The following is a 12399-nucleotide window of genomic DNA, read 5'->3' on the forward strand; positions in this document are numbered from 1 at the left end:
ATCAATAAACCAAATTAAAAATTCACTGGAAAGCATCACCAACAGTCTAGACCACTTGGAAGACAGAGTTTCAGACAATGAAGACAAAATATGTTATCTTGAAAATAAAGTTAACCATATAGAAAAGATGTTAAGAGACCATGAACAAAACTTCCAAGAAATATAGGATAACATGAAAAGACCAAATTTAAGATTTATTGGGATAGATGAAGGCTCAGAGATAATAACCAACTGAATGCACAATATTTTTAATGAAACAGAATTGAAAATTTCCCAAGCTTTAAGAATTAAATAAAGAATCAAATACAAGAGGCATACAGGACCCCAAATATACTAAATTATAACAAACTCACACCAAGGAACATTATGAAAATGCCCAAAATACAGAATAAGGACAGAATTCTAAAGGCTGCCATAAAAAATGACAGTAAAATTTAGAGGCAAACCAATCAGTATCCCAACTGATTTCTCAACGCAGACTCTCAAAGCTAGGAAGTCTTAGAATAATATATACCAAGCTCTGAAAGAAAATAGATGCCAACTAAGAATACTATACCCAGCAAAACTAAGCTTCAGAATTAATGATGAAATAAAATCCTTTCATGATAAACAAAAGTTAAGAGAATTCACAACTAGAAAGGCTGCACTAAGAAAATACTCAACAAGATGTTTCATGAAGAAGAAATGAAAACTAAAAGTGAAAACCGGCAAAGAGAGGAACTACACTGAAGAATAATCAGTCAAAGGAGAAACCAATTCAATTGAAAAACAAGCTCAAAATAACAGGGAATAAAATTCATTTCTCAATAATAACATTAAATGTAAATAACCTAAACTCATCAATCAAAAGATATAGACTGAGAGATTAAATTAAAAAACAAGATAAAGCAAATATCCAAGAGCCTCACCTTACACTCAAAGACATCCAGAGACTGAAGGTGAAAGAATGGGAAAAAACATACCATTTACATGAATCTTATAAACAAGCAAGGGCTTCTATCCTCACATAGATAAAGTGAACCAAAAATCAAAGTTAATCAGAAGGGACAAAGAAAACCATTACATACTGCTTAAGAGAATCATACATCAACAAAACATAACAATTGTAAACATTTATGCTCCCTAAAATGGAGCGTCTACATATATCAAAAGAAACCCTTCTCAATTTCAAGAATTAAATAGACCACAACATAATAGTACTGGGTGACTTTAACACACCTCTTTTGCTTCAGGATAGATCTCCAAGAAAAAACTAGATAAAGAGGTGATAGAACTAAAAGACTCAATTAATAATTCAGACTTACTAGATGAAATATGGGATATTTCATCCATCAATGACTCAATATATTTTCTTATCAGCAACACACAGATCCTTCTCTAAAACTGACCATATCTTATGCTTCAAAACAACTCTTAGCAAATACAAAATAATAATAATAATAATAATAATAATAATAATAATAATAATAAAAGAGAGAGATAATACCTTGTATTCTATTGGAACAGAATAGAATAAAATTTGAATCATTAGGGTTGGGGTTGTGGCTCAGTGGTAGAGCACTTGACCTACCATGTGAGGCACTGGGTTTGATACACAGCACTACATAAAAATATATAAATAAAATAAAGGTATTATGTTCATCTACAACTTATTTTTTTGCAATTAGAAATTAATCAAATAAAAAATAAAGAATAAAGGTTACTCTAACACCTGTAGACTAACTAATATGCTATTGAATAACCAATGGATAGCTGAAGAAGTAAGGAATAAAATTAAAAAATAGAGGAAAATGAGAATAGTGACACAACATATTAAAAGGCAGTTCTAAAAGAAAATTTCACTGTGTTAATCACATTCTTTAAAAGAATATCAAATACATAAGCTAATATTACACCTCAAAAATCCTAGAAAAAGAAGAAAAAATTAACATCCAAAGCAGTAGAAGACAGGAAATAATTAAAATCAGAGCCAAATCAATGAAATTGCAATAAAAAATACAATTCAAAATATCAATGAAACAAAAAGTTGGTTCTTTGAAAAAATAAATAAAATAGAAAAACCATTAGCCAAGCTAATGAAAAAAAGAAAGAAGCTCAACTCTCTAAAATCCATGATGAAAAAGGAAACATCACCACATATACTAATGAAATACAGATGATAATCAGAAACTATTTTGAAAATCTATACTTCAACAAAATAGAAAATCATGAAGACATTGACAAACTTATAGAGACATAAAAATTTAAATAGATCAATTTTAAGCAAAAGATGCCTTCAAAAGCTTATCAAAAATCAAAAGCCAAGGAGCAGATGGATTATCATCTGAGTTCTACCAGAACGTCAATGAAGAACTTACATCAATACTGCTCAGAATTATTTCATGAAAAATAAAAAGGAGAAAACCCTTCCAAACTCATTTTATGAAGCCAATATCACCCTGATACCAAAACCAGACAAAGACACATCAAGGAAAGAAAACTTCAGACCTATATCCCTAATGAACATAGACGAAAACAAATCTTAATAAAAAACTGGCTGGCAAACCACATATAAAAACATATTGAAAAGATAGTGTACCATGATCAAATAGGGTTCATCCCAGAGATGCAAGATTTATTCAACATACAGAAATGAGTAAACATGATTCATAACATCCACAGATTTAAGGACAAGAATCATATGATTATATCTCAATAGACAGAGAAAAAGAAAAAGCATTTGACAAAATACAGCATTCATTCCTAGAAAAACTAGGGATAGTAGAAACATATCTCAACATTGTAAAAGTAATATTGGCTAAACCCAAGGTCAACATCATTCTAAATGGAGTAAAACTATAAAATTCCCTCCAAAAATAGGAATAAGACAGGAATGTCCTCTTTCACCACTTCTATTCAACATTGTCTTTGAAACCCTTGCCAGAGCAACTAAGCAAGAGAACAAAATTAGAGGGATATGAGTGGGAAAAGAAGAGCTCAAACTACCTATTTAGTGATGACATGATTCTATATATAGAAGACCCAAAGAAACTCCACCAGAAAAAATAATAGATGAATTCAGCAAAGTAGCAAGATATAAAATTAATACCCCAAATGAATTGCATTCCTATACACCAAAGAGAAATTAGGAAAACTATCCCATTCACAAAAGCCTCAAAAAATATTACTTGGTAATCAATCTAACAAAAAAAAGTGAAAGCAGCTGGGGCTGGGGCTCAGCGTCAGAGTGCTTACCTTGAACATGTAAGGCACTGGGTTTGATCCTGAGCACCACGTAAAAATAAATAAACAAAATAAAGGTATTGCATCCATGTATGACTAAAAAAATTAAAAAAAAAGAATTGAAAGACCTCTATAATGAAAACTACAGAATACTAAAGAAAGAAATTTAAGAAGATCTTAGAAGATGGAAAGATCTCCCATGTTCTTTGTTAGGTAGAATAAATATAATAAAAATGGCCATACTACCAAAAGCACTATACTGATTTAATGGAATTCCAATGAGGCTGGGCATGGTGGCACACAACTTTAATCTTAGCATCTTGGGAGGCTGAGGCAGGAGGCTCTCCAGTTCAAAGCCAACCTCAGCAAAGCAAGGTGGTAAGCAACTCAGTGAGACCCTGTCTCTAAGTAAATAAAAAATGGGGCTAGGAATGTGGCTCAGTGGTTGAGTGCCCCTGAGTTCAATCCCCAATACAAAAAAAAATAAAAAAAAAATCAATGAGATTCTTCATAGAAATAGAAAAAGGAGTCATGAAATTCATTTGGAAAAACAAGAGACCTAGAATACAGAAAGAATCATTAGTGAGAAAAGTGAAGCAGATGGCATCACAATACCAGACCTTAAATAATACTATAGGGTTATAGTAAAAAAACAAAAACAAACAAACAAACAAACAAACAACAACAAAAAACCCCAACATGGTATTGGAATAAAAACAGACACAAAGACCAATGAAACAGAATAGAAGACATAGAGACACCCCCACATAAATACAGTTATCTCATCTTAGACAAGGCACCATAGACATACATTGAATAGAAGACAGCCTCTGCAACAAATGGTCCTGGGAAAACTGGAAATCCATATGGAGTAGAATGAAATTTAATTTCTATCTTTCACCCTACACAAAACTCAAGTCAAAGTGGATCAAAGACCTAGGCATTAGACCAGAGACCATGTGCCTACTACAAGAAAATGCAGGCCCAAGTCTCCATCATATTGACTTAGGAATTGAATTCCTTAAAAAGACTCCTAAAGTGCAAGAAGTAAAATCAAGAATCAATAAATAGGATGATGTCTAAATAAAAAAAACTTGGGCTGGGGTTGTGGCTCAGTGGTAGAGCACTTGCCTAGCATGTGTGAGGCACTAGGTTTGATCATCAGCACCACATAAAATAAAATAAAGGAGCTGGGCAGAGTGGCATACACCTGTAATCTCAGCAGCTTGGGAGGTTGAGATAGGAGGATCATGAGTTCAAAGCCAGCCTCGGCAATGTTGAGGTACTAAGCAACTCAGTGAGACCCTGTCTCTAATAAAATACAAAATTGGACTGGGGGTGTGGCTCAGTGGTTGAGTGCCCCTGAGTTTAATCCCTGGTACCCTACCCCTAAATAAATAAATAAATAAATAAATAAATAAATAAATAAATAAATAAATAAATTGTGTCCATCTACAACTAAAAAAGAAATACTTAAAAAATTAAAAAGTTTCTCTGCAAAGGAAATAATCAAGAACATTATAAGAGAGTCTACAGAATGGGAGAAAATCTTCATCAGCAGCACCTCAGGTAGAGCATTAATATCCAGGATATATAAAAAATTCAAAAAGCTCAGCACCAGAAAAAAAACAAATAAATGGGATAAGGAATTGAACAGATATGTCACAGAAGAAGAAATACAATTGATCAAAAGATATAAGAAAAAATGTTCAACATCTATAGCAATTAGAGAAAAGCAAATTAAAACGACCCTGAGATTTCATCTGTAATGGCTAATTTGAATTGTCGGCTTAATTGGATTAAGAGATGCCAAGCAAAAGGAAGAAGAAACTGTGGTATATCTACACAATGGAATATTACTCAACCTTAAAAGACAATAAAATTATGGCATTTGCAAGTAAATAGATGGAGTTGTACAATATCATGCTAAGCAAAGTAAGCCAATCCCCAAAAAACAAAGGCTGGATGTTCTCCCTGATAAGGATACTGATCTATAATATGGGAGGAGCATGGGACAAATGGAGAAACTTTGATTGGGCAAAGGGGAGGGAGAGGTGGGGAGGGGACACAGGGATAGGAAAGATGGTAGAAAGAGACACATCATTACCCTAGGTACATGTATAACTGCACATATGGTGCAACTCTACATTGTGTACTACCAGAGAAATGAAAAGCTGTGCTCCATTTGTGTACAGTGAACCAAAATGCATTCTGCTGTCATGTATAATGAATTAGAACAAATTTTTCAAAAGTATGCCAAGGATTAGTAGTATTATGGATGTGTCAATGAGGGTGTGATTAGGAATAATTGGCATGTGGGATAGCCAATTGAAAAGGAGACACTCCCTAAGTATGGGCAGCACTGACCAAAAGGATGATGGCTTGGATGGAATAAAAGTTGGAAAAACAAAGAATCAGCAGCAGATGCAAGCTCAACTTTCTTGAATGGGTTCTTGATTGCTGCTGCAATAGTCTGAGAATATCAGAGTCTCACTTCTTCACTCTTCTAAAGTGGACTATGATAGTTATTCTCCAGAAGGCTTAGGTCTTAGACTAGGGCAATACCTCTTGTTCTGGGGCTTCAGCCTTTTGGACTGTGCTGGAGATTTGGTTTTTCCAGCTATCTAGCTTCTGGTCACATATACCAACCTAATAATTTTCCTTTTTATAATTATACTTCCTGTTGATTCTGTTCTTTTAGAGAACCCTAATACATCCTCTTACTCCAGTCAGAATAGCAATTATCAAGAATACAATTAACAACAAATGTTGGCGAGGATGTGGGGGAAATGTTCACTAGTACGTTGCTGGTAAGAATGCAAATTGGTGCAATCACTCTGGAAAGTAATATGGAGATTCCTCAAGAATTTTGGAATGGAACCACTATTTTATCCAGTTATCCTGCTTTTTGTTATGTACTCAAAGGACTTAAAATCAGCATACTACAGTGATACAGCCACATCAATATTTATAGTAGCTCAATTCATAATAGCTAAGCTATGGAACCAAACTAGGTGCCCTTTAATGGATGAACGGATTAAGAAAATGTGGTATATATACACAATGGAATATTACTGTTATAAAGAAGAATGAACTTATGGCATTTACTGGTAAATGGATGGAATTGGAGACTATCATGCTAAGCAAATAAGACAATCCCATAAAATCCAAAGACCTAATGTTCTCTCTGATATGTGGATGCTGACAAACAATAAGGGGTTGTGGAGAAATGAACTTCATTGGATTAGACAAATTGGAAGGAAAAGAAGGGGGATGGGAATAGGGAAGGCAGTAGAATGACATATATGAATACATGTTCATATATGAATACACAACAAATGAAACTTCACATCATGTAAAACTGTAAGAATGGGATTCTGATTAGAATAAGTTATGCTCCCATACTCTACTGTCATGTATATTTAAAAAGAACAAATGAAAAATCAGAAAGAGGGGCTGGGGATATAGCTCAGTTGGTAGAGTGCTTGACTTGCATACACAAGGCCCTGGGTTCAATCCCCAGCACCACACACACACACACACACACACCAAAAAAAAAAAAAAAAGGAAAGAAAATGTAGGGTCAAGACTTAAGCTTTTAGGCACAGGCAATGACTTTCTCTAAAGTTCAGGAAATAATGCCAAGAGTTAATAAATTGATAGCATCAAATTACAAAGCTTCTGCACAGCCAAGGAGATAATTATGAATGTGAAGACAAAAACAGCAGAATGGAGAAAAAAATGTTGGCTAACCATTCTTCTGAGACAGATTATATATATATATATTATACACACATATATAGGCTATATAGGATATATAAAGATCTCAAAAAACTTTACAACAAAAAATGAAATAATCCAATTAATAAATGGAAAAATGGATTAAACAGACCCTTCCAAAAGCAGAAATACAAATGGCCAACAAATACATGAAAAAATGTTCAACATGATTAGAAATTAGGGAAATGCAAATAAAAACTACACTAGATTTCATCTCACATCAGTTAGAATGGAAATTATCAAGAATACAAATAATAATAAATGCTGGAGAGGATGGGGCAATAAAGGAACACTTTCACACCATTGTTGGGACTATAAATTAGTACAACTACTATGGAAATCAGTATGGAGTTTCCTCAAAAGACTAGGCATGGAACCACCATATGGTTTAGCCATACTACTCCTCCAAATTTATCCTGAAGAATTAATGTCATATTACTGTGGTGATAGAAGTATATCCATGTTTATAGCAGCAGAATTCATAATGGAAAACTGGAACCAGCAGAGGTGTCTGTCAGTAGATAAATGAATAAAGAAAATGTAGTATATATACACAATGTAATTTTATTCAGTCATAAAAAATGAAATCATCACATTTACAGAAAAAAAGAACAAAAGAAAAATCAGAAAGAGGGGCTGGGGAACATGTTAAGTGAAATAAGTCAGAAAATCAAGAGTTGTATGTTTTGTCTCATATGCAGAATCTAGGGAGAGAAATGGAAAATAAAGGTGAGGGTGGATCTTCTAAAAACCAATGGGTGATCAGTAGAGGAAAGGGACCAGGGGATGGGAGATGAATAGGGAAGGGGGAAGTGCTGGGAATTGATATTGGCCAAATTTTATTGTTTCATTGTATGCATGTATGAATATGTAAAAACAAATCCTGTCAATATGTACAACTATTATGCATCAATAAAAAATGTAAAAAAAAATTGAGACAAACATCAATACTGAGAAAAAAATCAGAGTTATTTTGTAGTGATGATATAAATTTTATAAAATGCTAAGACTTAATGATATACAAAAGAAAATTGTTTCATGGAAGGGAGGAATATAAATCTTTAACAAACATTGGGAATGCCTACCTCACTGGTAATCAGAAAAATACAAATTTAAAAAATCTTCTATATGCCATCCATAAATTTAACAAAATTTCAAAGAATGATAATATAATTCCTGATATCATTAAGGAGTGTATCATCCTTACAGATGGACATGTAGATAAATGTAAATATATTAGAAGGCATTTTAGCAAGGGCTGGGGTTGTGGCTCAGCAGTAGAGCACTTGCCTAGCACATGTGAGGCCCTGGGTTCAATCCTCAGCACCACATAAAAATAAATAGGTAAAATAAAGGTATTGTGTCCAACTACAACTAAAAAATAAATATTTCTTTTAAAAAAGGCATTTTAGCAAAATATCAAGTACCCTAAAAATGTTTGTCTTTTGATCTGGTAATTACAATTCTTGAATCTTTCCTAAGGTAATGATCCTAAATATGAAAAAAAAAACATAAAAATTTCATAAATATTCTTTAATATGGTGTCCAGCAATAAAAGTCCAGCTAAGTAAACTGTGATATCACCAGATGAAACATTATATTGCTATTTTATCAAGTGTATGTGATAGCATGAAAATGCTAGCATTGTATACTAAGTAAAAGAAGGAATGTAAAACTGTTGAACAATAAGATAATGATTATTATGTTACATAAAAGAATACATAGGAAACGATTATTTATTGGTCTCTCCCAAATGTTCCTCTCTACAATATTTGCAGCCCTTCTTTATGGTCCTGTTACTAAGTCTCTTAAATGAACATTCTTATAGTTATTTCACTTTCTATCTGTATCTTTCTTTTCCTCCCTCCTTCCTCACTGTTACTGGCTTGATACCCACCCTGCAAACATCCCCCACTCCCTGAGTTCTCCCTGAACTCTCCCCATGTTCTGTTCTTCTCCAACAGATTTTAAGCAACATTCCCAGTTTGTCTTCCTATTTTAATTCTTTTTTTTCTTCTTCTTATGTTGCTAAGGATGGAACCCAGGTTCTCATGGATGCCAAGTGCATGCCCTACTACTGAGCTTCACCCACAGTCCCTTAAATCTTTTTTGTTGTGTTGTTGCTATTTATTTATAGCCTAACTTTCTTGAGACAAGGGAATAGTTTTTATATGACTTTAATCATGTTAGATTTGCTAAGACGCATAGCCCAATTTTATATTATGAGAAAAAAGTATGTGCATTCTGTAGTAATCTTTTTTTAGGACTAGTTTGTTCATTTTGTCCTCGTCTTTTACATACTTATTGATTTTTCTCTTCCTTTTATATAATCTTTGAGAGGTGCATTAAAAATGTCCCAAGATGAAAATTTGGCAAAGTTTTTTCTTTACACATTCTGAGACTTTGTTCTTAGGATTATTCTAATTCGAAATGTTTATATTTTCCTGGCAAACTGCAATTTTTTCTTAACAAAATTATCCTCTTTATCTTTATGATGCTTTCTGCCTTTGCATTTATTTTATTTTATGGTAATGTGGATGGAACAAAAGGCTTTGGGCATGCTAAGCAAGCCCTCTGCCTTTGCATTTATTTATTCAATATAAATAGGGTTATAGCTATACTTCATTTGGGGGCAAGAATTAAGAATTTATGTGGCATATCTTTTTCCGTTCTTTTATTTTATTCTCATTGTTTATATGTTTTATGTAAACAATGTGTAGTTATATTTTGTTGTTTTATCCTTTCTGAACTTCTTTTTCCTAGAGCATTAAGTCTATATTAATGCAATTACTGATCTAGTTGGGTTTAAATATTTCATCTCATCTTGTGATTTCTACTGGTCCTACTTTTACTATGTTTCTTTTTCTCTCATTCCTGCCATGCTTTTTTTTTTTCTGCTTTTAAACAATCTTTTTATATTATCTCTTTTCTAGTTGGAAGTTATATACTAGGTTTCTTTTTTCTTAGTGGTGACACTAGACATTTAAAAATTCATAACTAACTTTTGAAAGTTAATCAATACCTTTACTCTCCTTCAGCACAAGGCAATTTTCTTAAAACACATTAAAGTCATTTCTCATTTTCACTTACATGTTTTTGAACATTTTAATTCTATGTTGTAATTTTCTTTATCTGACAAGACATTATTATTTCTCTTTAAAGCCATTGTTCATTTGGATTCACCCACTTATATGCACCTATTTTGTTCTGTATTCCTTTTTGTACCTCAGACCTTCCATTTGAGATGGCTTTCCTTTTGCCTTTGGTTATCCTTTAGAATTTTCATTAGTGTGAACTGCTGGTTGCATTTGATTTTTATGTCTCTGAAAAGTGTTACTTTACATTCAATCTCAAAAATGATTTTTCTTGGTACATAGAATTCAAGATTGGCAATTATGTCCTGTAAGAAAATTTGAAGATGTTTTACTGTCTCTGACTTCCATTGTTACTATTGAAAAAAGCAGTCGTAAGTATAACAGTTGCTCTTTCCAAGGTGATATTTTAAATTTGGCTGGCTTTGAAAAGCTTTTGTTTTTGGTATCTGCATTTTCACTATGATATACTTAGATTATGGTTTCACTTTATTTATTGATTTGTTCTTTTTGAATCTATAGATTATTGTCTTTTGTCAGTTCTGGAGATGTTAGCCATGATTCTTTTTTTTTTAATTTGTTCTAATTAGTTATACATCACATTGGAATGCACTTTAACACATCATACATAAATGGAGTATAATTTCTCACTCTTCTGGTTGTACATGATGTAGAATCATACCAGTCCTGTAGTCATATATTGTACATGAGGTATAATCACGGAGTCAATAGGGTGTCAATGTCTGATTCATTTTACTATCCTTCCTACCCACATACTCCCTCCCCTCCCTTCACTCCCCTCTACCTAATCCAAAGTAACTCTATCCTTCCTTAGCCCCACCCCCCTTATTGTTAATTAGCAGCCATGATCTTTTAAAATATGGTCTCTGACCATTCTCTCTTTACTTTCCTTCTGGAACATAGATAAATGTATATTCTTTTTCTTAACTTTCTTTCATATTTTATGTTTTTTTTATCTTACATGCTGCATTCTGGATAATTTCTTTTAATTTATTTTTTGATTTGTTTATTCTTTCTTCAGCCAGCTCTAATCTACTACTAATAAACACATCTATAACATTTTATTTTATTTTATTTTTTTTTTTTTATAATTTTTTATTGTTGGCTGTTCAAAACATTACATAGTTCTTGATATATCATATTTCACAATTTGATTCAAGTGGGTTATGAGCTCCCATTTTTACCCCATATACAGATTGCAGAATCACGTCAGTTACACATCCATTGATTTACATATTGCCATACTAGTGTCTGTTGTATTCTGCTGTCTTTCCTATCCTCTACTATCCCCCCTCCCCTCCCCTCCCCTCCCCTCCCCTCCCCTCTTCTCTCTCTGCCCCCTTTACTGACATTCGTTTGTCCCCCTTGTATTATTTTTCCCCTTCCCCTCACTTCCTCTTGTATGTACTTTTGTATACCTCTGAGGGTCTCCTTCCATTTCCATGCATTTTCCCTTCTCTCTCCCTTTCCCTCCCACCTCTCATCCCTGTTTAATGTTAATCTTCTTCTCATGCTCTTCGACCCTACTCTGTTCTTAGCTACTCTCCTTATATCAAAGAAGACATTAGACATTTGTTTTTTAGGGATTGGCTAGCTTCACTTAGCATAATCTGCTCTAATGCCATCCATTTCCCTGTAAATTCTATGATTTTGTCATTTTTTAATGCAGAGTAATACTCCATTGTGTATAAATGCCACATTTTTTTTATCCATTTATCCATTGAAGGGCATCTAGGTTGGTTCCACAGTCTAGCTATTGTGAATTGTGCTGCTATGAACATCGATGTAGCAGTGTCCCTGTAGCATGCTCTATTTAGGTCTTTAGGGAATAGACCGAGAAGGGGAATAGCTGGGTCAAATGGTGGCTCCATTCCCAGCTTTCCAAGAAATCTCCATACTGCTTTCCAAATTGGCTGCACCAATTTGCAGTCCCACCAGCAATGTACAAGTGTACCCTTTTCCCCACATCCTCGCCAGCACTTGTTGTTGTTTGACTTCATAATGGCTGCCATTCTAACTGGAGTGAGATGGTATCTTAGGGTGGTTTTGATTTGCATTTCTCTGACTGCTAGAGATGGTGAGCATTTTTTCATGTACTTGTTGATTGACTGTATGTCCTCCTCTGAGAAGTGTCTGTTCAGGTCCTTGGCCCATTTGTTGATTGGGTTGTTTGTTCTCTTATTGTCTAATTTTTTGAGCTCTTTGTATACTCTGGATATTAGGGCTCTATCTGAGGTGTGAGGAGTAAAGATTTGTTCCCAGGATGTAGGCTCTCTATTTACCT

The sequence above is a fragment of the Marmota flaviventris genome, chromosome 2, assembly GCF_047511675.1.
Source record: "Marmota flaviventris isolate mMarFla1 chromosome 2, mMarFla1.hap1, whole genome shotgun sequence".
NCBI lineage: Eukaryota > Metazoa > Chordata > Mammalia > Rodentia > Sciuridae > Marmota > Marmota flaviventris.